The sequence below is a fragment of the Mustela putorius genome, unplaced genomic scaffold (assembly GCF_011764305.1).
Source record: "Mustela putorius furo isolate JIRA1106 unplaced genomic scaffold, ASM1176430v1.1 tig00000430_pilon_pilon_pilon, whole genome shotgun sequence".
In the NCBI taxonomy this organism is placed as follows: domain Eukaryota; kingdom Metazoa; phylum Chordata; class Mammalia; order Carnivora; family Mustelidae; genus Mustela; species Mustela putorius.
Genome location: NW_025421377.1, coordinates 15,930,382 through 15,945,100, shown reverse-complemented (window position 1 = coordinate 15,945,100; position 14,719 = coordinate 15,930,382). Strand labels below are relative to the sequence as shown.

Here is a 14,719-nt window from a genome sequence, read left to right as displayed (position 1 = left end):
TAAAGGTTTTATTTATTTATTTATTGGGGGTAGGGTTTGAGTTGCAGAGGGAGAGAGAGACAGAGATACTCAGGCAGACTCTGCACTGAGCACAGACCCTGAGATCATGACCTGAGCCAAAATCAAGAGTTGGATGTTTAACCTTAACTCTTCATCCAAATCTTTTTTCTTTTTTTAAAAGATTTTATTTATTTATTTGACAGAGAACACACATAGGCAGAGGCAGGCAGAGAGAGAGAGAGGGAGGCATGGATGTGCTCAGCAGGGAGCCGGATGTGGGGCTCGATCCTAAGACCCTGGGATCACAACTTAAGCCAAAGACAGAGGCTTCAACCCACTGAGCCACCCAGGCGCCCCTCTTCGTCCAAATCCTAATGAAACTCCCTATTTTGACCTTGAGATCAAATAAATGTCACTTTCTCAGAGAGTACTTTCAGATTATTCTGTTTAGAATATCTCAGCAAATAATTTTTTTGATGACATACTCAACTTTTTTATTTCCTTTGTAGATGTTAATATTACTTTTATTTTCAGTGTTCTTATTCATTTAAGTTATCTGCAATCCCCAGTCAAATATACATTTCATGAAGGTAAAATCCTATCTTTTTGTTCCCTGCCACATCCCCAGTGTCTAGCTCCCCAAATTTTCTCATTAAATATTTTTGAATGAACAAATGAATGATATATTCAGCCCATTAATACATCAATCAGTTCTATTACCTGATCTGGTAAATCCCCACTTCAAACATCACTTAAAAAAAATAGTCCTCATTAGTGTTAATAACCTCTGTCACTGTTCGCTCATTTTACCTGTGTGTCAGCTCTCAAGGATTCAGGAGCTGAGCTGATAACAAATTATTCTCAGTTGATTCCCAGCCCTATGCTCTGATCAGGCAGATATGTATTTTTTAAATTGTCAGTTATTGTCAATATTTATTACTGTCAGCTATTTCTGTCCTGATCTTATTCCTTCTCTTCCTCATTATATTAAACAAGGTAAAAACTCTCCTACCATTTATTTCAAAACTGTACCTTTTTAAGGGCTTCTAACAATGTATGAGTGTATATGAAAACAGAAAATGTTCAAGTGGTTAGTTTGCATTTATTCATTTAACAATAAATATTTCTTCCAGTAATGGATACAAAGATACAAGGATACCTAGGGTCATACCCTCAAGACCTGACAATCTTGGAAGGGAGATAAGAGCTAAGGTAGACATTATGATAAATATAATTATGGCTCAGACTGCTATGGTGCTTTGCAGGGAGTTAGGATATAAAGAAAATTGCATTGCTGGAGGAGTATGTGAGCTTTGGTTTCAGTAGGATTCTGAACAAGAGAGAGGAACACAATAACTTAGGATAAGATAGCTTGCTACATAATTGACCATTGGTGTGTGAGCAGAATTTAAACAAATGTATCAGCTCCCCGTTGGTGTAATAGCACATTTTATGGAGAAAAGATTGTAATTGAAAGATTTCTATTGCTATTCTTACTATCACCAAAACAATTATTTTAAATAGTATGTCCATATAAATAAAGCCGTTGTCACCATACTGAGCAAATCACTACGAGAGATACAAAGAAAAACCATGAAGGTATTTTTCTCAGGGAGCTTATAGTCATTTGGTAAGTAACATAAACTTTTTGAGAAGATGGGTCACATGTAGTAATTATATTATTTTATATTTTTTAGGAGAACTATTTTATAATTGATAAGTAATGTCTATAACCTGAGGAAAACATTCATAATATAGAGTGTGAAAGGGGCAGTGAGAGGGACGAAAGGGTAGAATGGGGTGAAGGAGAAGAGATAAAAATAGGAAGAAACAAAGGAAGTGGGGGGAGAGGAAGAGAAGAGAAGGAGGAAGCAATGTGCTGTGGGTTTTGATAAATTTAGTTCTCAACCCAAATCTTGCTAAGAAGAGCTGTAGAACAGGAGTTGGGACTTGAAATATAATAGCATTTTGGTAAGTGATAGGAAAGAGATGGTGCATGTGTGGGTGAACAAAGAGTGTTTGGGAGATGGTTCATGAGACAACTTGATTGGGAAGTCAGGATAACATCTTGTATCGGAATACCCAAATTCTGATCCACAGAACACCTGTGAAATATTTAGTGATGCTTGCTATGGACTGATTCATGTCTCTCTCTAAATTCATATGTTCAAATTGTAGCCTTCAGTACTTAAGGGTATAACCATATTTTGAGATAGTACCTTCCTTCAAAGAAGTATTGAATAAAATGAAGTCTTAGGGGTGGTTTCTAATCCAGTTTGACTGGTGTCCTTATAAGAGGACTTTAGGGCATAGGCACAGAGAGACCATGTGGAGACACCAGCTAAAGATGGCCATTTCCGGGCGCCTGGGTGGCTCAGTGGGTTAAGCCGCTGCCTTCGGCTCAGGTCATGATCTCGGGTTCCTGGGATCGAGTCCCACATTGGGCTCCCTGATTAATACCTCCTCATTTTCCCTTCCCTCCAGTCCCCGCCAACCATCATTCCACTCTACGCCCTGCTTCTATGAGTCTACTTTACACTCTTCATATAAGTGGTATCATGTAATATTTGTTCCTTTGTGTCTGACTTATATCACTTGGAGTAATATCTTCTAGGTTCACCCACGTTGTTACAAATGGTAGGGTTTCCTTCTTTTTAGACTGAATGATATTCCAGTGGATATATACACCACATTTTCTTCTTCCATTCAGCTGGAGATTGACATTTAAGTTGCTTCCATCTCTTGGCTATTGTAAATAATGAACATGGGGGTACAGAGATCTCTTCAAGATCACGATTTCATTTGCAATGCTAATATACATAGATGGGGGAGTGGTGGATCATATGGTAATTCTATTTTTAATTTTCAGAAGAATCTCTATACTGGTTTCTGTAGTAGTTGCACAAATTTATATTCCCACTAGCAGTATACATTGTTTGTCTCTTGTCCATATCTTTGCCAACGCTTTTTTTTGTGTTTTGAAAATAGTCATTCTAACTGCTGTGGCGGGATGTCTCATTGTGATTTTGATTTGCATTTTCCTGATGATTAGAAACATTGAGGATGTCTTCCAGTGCCTGTTGAGTACTTGCATGTCTTTGGAGAAATGTCTATTGAGTTCCTTTGTTCATTTTTGTAATTGGGCTGTGTTATTGCTGTTGAATGGTAGAAGCTCCTTATTAACTCTTCATCAGATACAGCTTGGGAGAATTTTCTCACATTTCATAAGTTGTCTTCTCATTTTCTGGATTGTTTCCTTTTCTAGGCAGAGCTTTTTAGGTTGATATAGTCCCACTTGTCTATTTTTTGCTGTGCTTGTTGTGCTTTTGATGTCACATCAGAGAAATAACAGAAAAGATCAAAGTCAAGAACTTATTCCTCCATGTTTTCTTCTAGGGGTTTTACAGTTTCAGGTCGACATGTTTAAGTGTTTAATGTATTTGAGCTTATTTTTGAATATGGTGTATGATAAGGGTCCAATTTCATTTTTCTGCATGCTTATATGTGACTTTCTCAACATCATTTACTAAAGAAAATATCCTTTCCTTTTTGTGTATTTTGGCACCTTTGTGAAGGAGTGGTTATTTCTGGGTTTTTATTCTGTTCTATTGATCTATATGTCTGTTTTCATTCCAGAGCCATAATACCTCCAGCATTGTTCTTTCTCAAGATTTCTTTGAGTATTTGGAGTCTCTGGGGTTGTATATGAATTTTAGGATTAATTGTTCTCTTTGTATAAAAATTTTTGGTGAAATATTAATAGGGATTACACTGAATTTGTAGATCACTTGGCAAGTATGAACATTTAAACAATATTAATTCTTCCAATCCAGGAATATGGAATATCTTTCCATTTACTTACATTTATTTTAAACATATTTTTCACCTTCTTGGTTAAGTTTATTCTCAAATATTTTGTTCTTTTTGATGCAGTTGTAAATGGTATTATTTTCTTAATTTTATTTTTCTATAGTTCATTGTTAGTATGTAGAGGTGCAAATGATTTCTATATGCTCATTTTGTTTTGTTTAACTGTATTGAATTTATTTTTTAGTTCTAACAGTGTTTTCGTTGCATATGAGATCATGCCATCTGCGAAGAGAGATTACTTTTTTTCCAATTTGGCCATGTTTTTATTTATTTTTCTTGACTAATTGTTCTGCCTAGGACTTTTAGAACATGTTGAATGGAAGTGGCAAGAGTGAATATGTTTGACCAGTTCCAGATCTTTTAACTCTCTTGAGTATCATATTAAGTATGGGCTTTTCATATATAGCCTTTAATGTGTTGAGGTAACTCTTCTATACCTTATTTGTTGAGCATTTGTATCATGAAAGGGTGTTGGGTATCGTCAAAATTTTTCTTTTTAATCTTTTGAGATGATCATATAATTTTATTCTTTCACTATCTTAACGTGGTTTATCATGTTGATTGATTTGCATATATTGAACCATCCTTGTGTTGCAGAGATAAATCCTAGTTAATGGTGATATATAATCCTTTTAATGTGTCATTGAATTTGGTTTGCTAATAGTTCGTTGATGATTTGGGGGTCTGATTCATCAAGGATATTGGTCTGTAGCTGTGCTTTCTGGAGGTGCCTTTCTCTGGCTTGGATATCAAGGGAACATTGGCCTCATAAAAAGAGTTTAGAAGTTATTCCCTCTTCTATTTTGGGGAGAGTTTAAGAAGTATTGGTACTAATTTTTAAATATTTGGTAGTATTTGCTTGGGAAGCCATATGGTACTGGACTTTTCTTTGTTGAGAAGTTTTGCTTACTTATTCAATCTCCTTACTTGTTATTGGTCTATTCAGGGTTTCTGTTTTTTCTTGATTCAATTCTGGTAGGTAATATTTTTCTAAGAATGTATCTATTTCCTCTAGGTTGTCAAATTTATTGACATAGTCTTGTTTATAACAATTCTCTATGATATTTTTAATGTTTCCTCCTTCATTTTTTATCTTGTCTTCTCTCTTTTTCCCTTAATTAGCCTACCTCAGGTTTTTTACTTTTATTAAAAAACAAAAACAAGGGGCGCCTGGGTGGCTCAGTAGGTTAAAGCCTCTGCCTTCAGCTCAGGTCATGATCCCAGGGTCCTGGGATGGAGCCCTGCATCTGGATCTCTGCTCTGCTGGGAGCCTGCTTCCTCCTTTCTCTCTCTCTCTCTCTCTCTGCCTGCCTCTCTGCCTACTTGTGATTTCTGTCTGTCAAATTAAAAAAAAAACAAAAACAAAAACAAACAAACAAACAAAAAACTTTCAGAAATCTCCTAGTTTCACTCTTTGTTTTTTTATGTTTTTCTATTCTGTATTTTATTTATTTATGCTCTAATCTTTATTATTCCCACCCATCTTGTAACTTTGGGCTTAGTTTGCTCTCCTTTTAGTTTTTTGAGATTTAAAGTTAGGTTGCTTACCTTACTCTTTAGATCTTTCTTCTTTTTTAATGTAGATATTTTCACATTGTATTTCTATTGGCTATATCCTTGGCTTATAGCAGTAGCTGAAACATAATTGGTTTGAAAAAAAGTTCATAGTTTGACCTGAACATGTTAGTTAAGACCAGCCACTGCTCTAAAGAATTTCACATTTTATCCCTGCAAATCTGTGATGAAGGCAATTGATTAACTGCATTTATAGATGGGAAAGCTGAAGAAAACAGATTATTCATTATGTAGACTTGGAATCATTGTTTAAGAGAGGAAAAAGGTAGAAATAATAGGCTCATTTTAACAATGATAATCTCTAGCTGGGCAGGGTAATTAGTATTTTTTTTAATCTGTACTTTCTGACATTTACCCACGTTTTCTGCAAAGCACATATACTATTTTACTTAAAAAAATGTGTATATGTATATATACATACATATATATATATATATATATATATATATATATATATATATGAAGCAGAACAAAGCCATTACTAAGGACATTAGGAAATGAAAACAACAGTTAAAGAAGAAAAAAAAAATCTCATGCCTGTACAATTTAAGAGTAACCTTCAAACTAATCTTTTTTGTCCTGGTCTCCATATTATTAATTGATGCTAATAATAATAATTAGGATGTATCCTACTCTTATATATACCTCCTAAAACTTTAGCTATTCTCTGAATTCAGTCTTCTTCCTCTTTGTTCTGCAATTCAATCATATTTCTCATATACTTTACTTATACTACTTCCTTAGAGTTAATTATACTACTTCCTTAGAGTTAATACTTACCGGGCTTTGTTGTTGTTGTTGTTGTTTTAATTTTAAATGGAAAGGGCCAAAACCCAAACAAACAAAACAATAACACTAGAGTTTACAATTAAATAGAGCAATTTTAATTTCCCTTCCTTCCTTCCTTCCTTCTTCTTCTTGTAAATATGTGCTTTTTTTTTTTTTTTTCTCTTAAAACATTCTGGTCTATAGCTTGATAGAATTATTCCTACTATGAGAGGAAGAGAGTCAGTCCTCTTAGCAATAAATTCAATGATTGTCATTAGGCAAAGGATATCAGGTGACATCACTAATAAATGCATACTAAACGATGTGTTTAACCAATTAACAGTTCTTTTGTCTCACAATAAAATTATCTCTTAATAGTTTGTTCTTCTATTGAACATTTATCAAAGTTGGGATTATATCATCCCTAATTTTTTAAAGCATTCTTTGTTTGTATTACCTTAGCGTCTTACGGTTTCGGAGGTACTTCTTACTCTTCTCTTTGCGGCTCCCCGCATTACTTCCATATGTTGATGGTGTGTAAACTAGGCCTTCTTTTGAATTTTCATTTATCTGTCATATAAAATACATATTAAATAAAAAATAACATAAGTAAGTTTCTTTGGGTAATATATTGATGACTGACTTTGTTTGAATTTTCTTCCTTCCGTCCTTCTTTCCTTCCTATAAATAAATGCATACACACTCATATGTATATATGTATATGCCTATAGGCATATACATATATATGAGCTGTAGAAAAACTTGTCTTGGACTAAAAACTTTCATAAATAGTGTTATTTAAAGGGTAATTAGAAGTTTAGCAAAAACAATTTATTTCTACCTATGTCCTCCAAGTATCAATCACTTCTTTTTCCTTTGCTGAATAAAAGAAGGACCTGTTGTAGCTTGCCACACATCAATTTCCTGAGATGAAACTTATTAGAATAAGAACATGATGAATTTTCCCATTTTTCTACATCCAATCAGTCTGTTCATTGTCTGAGAGCACACTAGATGACTCAAGATGTCAGTTGCTTCTCTCCAGGTTTTTCTGGTAGCCTTGTGCTTTAATCCAGCTGCTGCTTTGCATTTGAAAACTAAATCACACTCAATATTTCATAGTCTTTTTGATCTTGGGTTTTATGATAATGAGAGGGGCTACAGAAACCTTCATTCAGAGAATTCAAACAGATTTTAGCACCTGTTAACAGGTATTAAAAAAACAAGTGCATCATTTAAATTCTTCCATTCTTTTCAATTTGTTCACCTATAATTAAAAACATTTTGTCCATGAAAAGTGCTCTAGAAAAGTGCACTTAAAAAGTGCACATAAAAAGTGATTTTTATGCATTTATTTTTTTATTATAAGGCATTCCTCAAATTAACTTCCTATCTATAAATATCAATTTGTCCGTCTTTAAAATGGGGAAGGAAGATGAGAGAATTAGGGAGAGAAAAATCTGAATATCACTTTTGTATTTAAAAAAGAAGCAAAATAGGAAGATCTCCAACTGTTAGATACATTTAGTTTAAAATGCAAGTAGGAGCATAACATTTAGTCAGAGAACACAGCACAATGTAAAAAGATATTTTCTGAGGCTCTGGGGTGATGTGGAAATGTTGGGGTTCAGAGCAAACAGTGAAGAAAAAATTATTGAGCTATCTTAGGTGCAAATAGTTGTTTTATTAAAGCACAAAGACAGGAACCCTGGGCAGAAAGAGCTGCACTGGGATTGTGATGGGTGACTGATGATGTACTTTCAAGTTGGGAGGGGGTTAGGAATAGGGTTAAGTAAGTCTCTAAGGAATTTTAGAAACAAGGTTTCCAGGACCTTGAGAGGGCTAGCTCTTTTTAGGAAAAGGTCATTTATTACTATCTAATAAAACCTTAGTCGTGAGACCCTTCAGATGTATATCAGTGGGCCATATGCTTGGAGGGTGGTTGCTAACATATATGTTGGAGGGTAGAGATAAAGGAGTCTCCAAAAGAATTTTTATATGTTAAAGGAGAGTTAGAGGATCCCAGAGGTGGAGAAAATGTTAAGCTAAGATGGCCTTTTGTCCTTAGCAAAGTATCAACATTGAGACAGCTGAGTTCCTGGAGGGTGGTCATTTCTTCCTGTCTCAGGATTTGTCAATGGGCTGTATAGTACTAAGGAAATTTAATTTGTTTCTTTGTTTCTTTTGCCTTTGTTCTCCACATGGATGGAGGAGTAAAATGTATCAGGAGTAGAAAAAGATGGATGCAGATTTTCTTTCCTTTTTTTTTTTTTTTTTTTTTGTCCTTTTCTTTGTTTATGTTTAACTTACTGGCAATTTGGCAAGAAACACAACTTTACGGAGACAATTAAAGCTGCATAACTATGCTTTTGAACAATATTCTGACTTATGTAATCTTCAAAGCGGAAGTCTTTTGGGGTCTATATCTCAGCATTTAGCTTGGCTGAACACACCTCCTGTTTGAGGTGTGACCTCCTGCTTTGTTTACACAATATGCTCTCTCCCTTCACCCTGTCTGTCCTTCAGCGCTCTTTCAGGCTTCTTCACCAGTTCCCAGTGCCCAGTTCTACACATTCTCTTAAAAAAGAGATTGCGTTCATTCACAGAGCTTTAACTATTATTACTTTGTAGAACAGCCTGGATCTTGTATCCTGTTCACACTTTCATCTGTTCAGATTTGACTTAAGTCTCTGTGGCTGATTCCAGACTAAATTTCAAACAAAGGGCATCTAAAGTCTTCTGTGTCACAAACTAATGAAAAGAATGCATCTGTAGTGAACATTTAAATCTTAAGATAAGAATGATTCTTAACGATATCTAAGAATGGTTGAAAGAACAGTGGTTGTTATCCTAAAGAGGAAAAGTGTTCCAGAAATGGCAGAACACTTTAAGGCAGTAGAGTCTAAGGCAAGAGGATAAAAACATTCCTTTTAATGAGGTTTTAAAATCTGGAAATGGGGAACAAGTTTTTTCAAATGAATTGTTTTAGCCATATTATTTATTGTAAAATTCAAGTTGTTAATAACGTGATTCAGGAGATTTTGATGTTCTTATTCATGAACATGGACATAAATTTCAGGAGTTTGACATCGTTGCCGTATGGTATTGGAATAAGAAATTTTCACCATGTTATGACAGTTTCTATATAAAGCCATCATTTGGAAGGAAGAGTGGCTCAAAATTTTTGTAAGCAAAGGAATGTTTGTCTAAATTTTTAAATAGTAAAAATACTTTTTATTAAACGAGTATATGTACCACTGAAGGCATTCCGTCTTATACTGACCATAAGTTTTCTATATACCCAACTGCATAGGAAGATCGTAACCTACACCTGATGTCATATAAGAAGAAGGAAATCTATGGAACCGGCACTTAATGGGCTAATTGTGTCCTCACTGTTCATAATTCAGTATTTGGATAAGACAAATAACAGGGGTATATATTGTACAAGAGATTCTAGTGTTATAAAACTTTTCTGACATAGAGAAAATATGCTTACGGTTCTAAGAATTTGATAGTCATCATTAAAAGCCCAATAGAAGACTCTCCTTATAATTTTTCTATTAAATGTTATTGAGTGCTCATTTCACACTGGATTTTTAGCAATTAAACAATGTGTTTGGCGATTAAACAATGAAAGATAAATAAAATATGGATTCTGTCTCTTAAGAGTTTATCAGGAAAGTGGGAAGGGGGCAAGATAACTAAAAACTTTCCATGCAAAGAAACAGTTTTACATACTTAAATGCATTTTAAATGACAAAATGTTTTTCCCATACGTATTTTCCAATATAAGTGCTCCCCACCCATAAACAAGGATTCTAACTAGAGGTGTATATGTGTATATGGATGTGTGTGTGTGTAAGTGTGTGTAGATATGGTGATAACATACAATTAGAATCTTAGTATAAAGATATGTGGAGTTTGTACTTTACAGCAGTTATAGTTTTATTTCACTTGGATTCCTTATCCCTAATAATAATAATAATAATAATAATAAAATCAGTTAGATAATAGCTGAACTCTAGTAACCCTAGTTAGCCTGAGAGTTATCTTCTCTTTGCCTACAACCCTATAAAAAAGTATTGAAATAATATTATGAACCTCTAAAAAGATACCAAAATATTTCTGGCAATGAATTAAGAATATACTAATCACAGAGGTGCCTGGGTGTCACAGGCATTGGACTCTTGGTTTCAGCTCAGGTCATGATTTCAAGGTTGTGAGATCCAGTCCCGTGTTGGGCTGCAAGTTCAGTGTGGAGTCTGCTGGAGATGGTCTCTCCCTCTGTCCCTCCCACTCATGCTCTTTCTCTCTCTCATATAAATAAGTCCTTTTTAAAAAAGAATACACTAATTACAGAATTAAAAATAATAAATATAATGAATGAATTCCATGGTATTGAGATTCAGAATAGGTTTAAGTCAAAGACTAGTGGTAAATTTTGTAATACTTGTTATTAAAGTTTTTGCTTATAGTTTGTTTTAAGATTTCAAATAAATCAATCATTAAATATGTGAGATTTATATTTTAAGGTAAGTTACTTTATTTTTAAAGATTTTTTAAATATTACAAAATTGGTTTTCAAAATTTAATGTTAATAAGTTGAAATTTTATACAAATGATTGCAGATATGTTTTATATAGAAATTTTCTGGTAAATTATATTAGGTTCCTCTGAGAGTGACAGATAATCAACATAACTACAAATTAAAAATTCATTTAAGGGGGCCTGAATGGCTCTGTTGTTTAAGTGTCTGACTTCAGTTCAGCTACATACATTATGGCTACAACGGAATGAAATAACATGCTTGCCAGAAACAATCAGCAATATGAAAATTATTTGGCCTTCAGTTTATGCAAGCATATGTACAAGAGTGCCGGAGAAGAGTAGATAGCCAAGTCAAGTGTTCAACTACTTCACCAATCTCTATAAATACTGATGGATAATATAACTCAAGATGCCCTGCTGAAGAGAATTACTTTGAGAATTTGGTGAATGCTAACACTTAGACTTCTAAATAAAAAAACAAAGCTATAAAGTTCAGTGAGGCCACAACACTTTTCAAATCAAATTTTGATTTGAAATCAATTTTTGATTTCAAATTCAAATTTTTCACATCTCTACTATGTAAAGTATATTTCATTAATATAAAAATACAACTAAAAAAAATTTTTTTTTGGTGGAAGGCCGATGTTCACAATTTCTTTTCCATTAAGCAGTTGTTTCTGGTGAGGAAAAATGATTTGGTAAAGCAGTTAACAATACATTTTCCAAAGACACCAGAGGATCTATATAATACTGTAAAGCAGGACTGAATCCTTTCTGCTGTAAATACTCAACTCGGCCTTGGTCAATCAGCAATTTACAAAGATGCCCTATTTTCTTCTTCTCTTCAACAGTAGGGAACCTAAACCGAATAAATACAAAACATTGTTGAAAAAAAAAAAAGGGAGTCCTGGGATCAAGTCCCAGAATCAAGTCCCACATTGGGCTCCCTGAGTCCTGGGATCAAGTCCCACACTGGGCTCTGGGATCAAGTCCCACATTGGGCTCCCTGCTCAGGAGAAAGTGTGCTTCTCCCTCTCCTTCTGCATGCCCCTCTCCCTGTTTGTGTGTGTGTTCTTTCTCCCTCTGTCAAATAAATGAATAACATCTTTTAAAAAATGTGTAATATTTCTTTGTATTTAAGTCCAAGACACTTAACAATGATAGTTTAAAACCTAAGGTGGGGAAGAGTGACATCAGCCAGCCGGCGGACGAGAAAACTCCAAGCACTCCTTTTCCCATAGAATCATTAGACAACTAGAAATCAGCTACAGTAACTTTACAGGAGTTCTGGAAATCAGTCAAAGATACATAACAACCAAGTGAATACTCCTTTAAGAAAAAGCCTCCTGCAAAATCATAGGAAAATTTGTGGTGCTTTTATTTACTCTTATCTCATCCACTCCCCAGCACTACACAGTTTGGGGAAAGCAGTGGCCCAGTCCCCAGTTCCCCTCCAGGAACCAAAGAAAGCAACATGGAAAGAATTTGTAATCTGTCTGGCTGTTGCTTGTGTGACTGGTCTTTGTTACCTAACTCAGACTTCAGAGGGCCAAAAGTGGCATGCCTCAGGAACCAGGGTAGGAAAAACTGTGGGCAGCAGTTGGCACCGCAGGGAGTAATATAGGGCTTTCGATGTATGGGGCAAGAAATTACTAATTAAGAAATCCAATGGCTAAGATCCCGAGAAGAAACAGGGATAATACTTTGGGGAAGTTAAGACGTTTAACATCAATTGTCCATATGGGAATCTGGAAAAGGAGCACATGCACAGGTCCAAGGAAGTGTCATGCCCAAAATATATTTGAGAAGCCTTCCTTTGTATGAGATACCTAGAGGGTCAAATTCACAGAAAGAAAAAAAAAAATGGTGATTGATTAGGGTTGGGGGGGAGGGAAAACAGAGTTATTATTTAATGAGTGTGGAGTTTTATTTGGGAATTTGAAGAAGTTCTGGAGTAGATGGTGGTGATGGTGGCCCAGATACGAAAAATATAATAATGCCATTGCACTTTACACTTTAAGCTGATAGAATAAATTATACATTATGTATATCTTACCACAAACAAAAATATTGATTTGTGCTGAAAATAGGTCTCATTTGAGGCATTGTAATTAAGTCATTGCAATTATATCATTCTAAGATCTGAACCACTTGCAGACTCTGAATTCCTAAAATAAAGATAGTCCATACAACTTAAAGTGTAACCATATATTGAATGTTTGCCACAAATCTTCCTTCTAGTAATCTCTAAAGGATCATCTGTCAGGTAGCGAGCTCATGGGTTATTACACACCATCTCTAATCCTGATGTTGATGCTTTGAATCCAGACTGCCACTGTAATCCACTTGAATTTAGGTGATGAGTGGGTTTTTAATTAAATCGGTAGTACAATGGAACAAGGGTTCACAGACCTTATTTTTATTTGCCTAGTTTCTTCATATATGGTTAAAATTATTTTACTCAGCAAACGAGAGAATCTCTACCTTGCTCCCTGATATTTGGATTGGGGGATATTATAGTAGGAATACATCGTGAAATACTTATAGCTTCCTTTTTAAAAAAAAATCATAAGTCAAATGCAAAACTACATCCCCTCTGGTACGCATAGATTATTGCCACCCTCAAAAAATTTGAAAATGCAGGAATGGGGACTCCCATTACAACTTAATTTAACTTACCTTTTCAGTGTCTGCAAAAGAAGAATTGATCTTCAAAGAATATGATGGATTAGATACTCCACGGATACCATGGAGTATCTTCCACTGATGCTATTGTTCCAGATGTGATCTCTCTATTGGAGATAATTAATACTGTAATTACCGATAAATTTTGTGTGATTGGTCATCATAGTAATGGTCCCTAAAAAAAAAAAAAAGTCACATATTTCCCTACCCAATTCCTAGCTTAATCTCTTCACTCATTAACTCTGGCCTTCACCATGTGATTTGCTTAGGACAACGGAATGTAACAAACAAAAATGACCCTGGAGGCTTGAAACATGCTTGTGGATTAGTCTTTGCCCTCTCTTGCTTCTTGCTTTTGGAAACTGGCCACAGTGCAAAGAAGATAGGCTGGCCTGCTGGAGACATGCAGCCCAGACAACAGTCAGCATCAACTTCCATGCATAATTATAAAACTGAACAAAATTACAGGAAATAATTATTTTTACAAATTGGAAGAAAGGTAGAACAGGACTGGGATCCCTGAGAAAATGGAATCAAACAAGGTGAGCCCTATAATCTCACAGCTTTACAACTTGATATATAGTGTGAAGACATCTCTTCAGGCTACAACACAGGGACAGTTTCCAGAGCAAATTTTGTCTTATGTTGCCGTGAGGTGGGAAGTCAAGAGATAGAAGTTCATATAGAACAAAGCAGTTGGCATTTGGGGGGACAGGGTACCAGAGAGAACAAAACTATTAAGAAAGGAGTTTGACAAAAGTTTCTTTCATGGAAGTTTCCTCATTTCTCTTAATGAATACTGATCTATGCAAGCATAGGTTACAATTTCATGAAGCCAAATACAGAAGAACTTTCAGGGAAAACCTGAAAATCTCAAGCTTAAACATTCTCAAAACTCACTCAAGGACCAGGATAGTGGGAGGAAAAACTATTACTGAAGCTCACACAAGGCTTGGAATCATTTAGGTTTATACAAGTCAGAATGGAAAGACCAAATAATATAGAATCCTCAAAATTATATCAACCTAGTTGTAAGACTGACTTAACTCTTGACTCTAAAATTACTGTGGCTCTGTGTTAACAAAGCAGAAATACAATCTTAGGAATGATTAAACTAATTCCAAGAAGCCTAGGTAAACAAAAGAACAGAATCAAACACTATTTAAAGGACACATCAGAATCTAGCAAACAAGAGTTTGAAATCTGCAAAGTTTACCCTAAAGTGAAGGAAAAAAAAGAAAAGAAAAGGAGATAAATGTAATCTACAACC

At 34.8% G+C, this 14,719-nt stretch overlaps 1 long non-coding RNA gene across 3 annotated transcripts in view; it reads right to left on the bottom strand.

Moving 5' to 3' along the window:
• The window catches only part of LOC101690684, a 52,902-nt gene extending 39,279 nt beyond the window's left edge, over window positions 1-13,623 (bottom strand). For all 3 annotated transcript variants that reach the window (XR_200347.3, XR_001181482.2, XR_001181483.2), the window contains exons 1-3: window positions 13,444-13,623; window positions 6,671-6,783; window positions 5,419-5,504 (exon numbers count right to left, since the gene is read on the bottom strand). This is a non-coding gene — a long non-coding RNA (uncharacterized LOC101690684). The remainder of the gene's footprint in view (window positions 1-5,418; window positions 5,505-6,670; window positions 6,784-13,443) is intronic.
• Window positions 13,624-14,719: the final 1,096 nt, after the last annotated feature.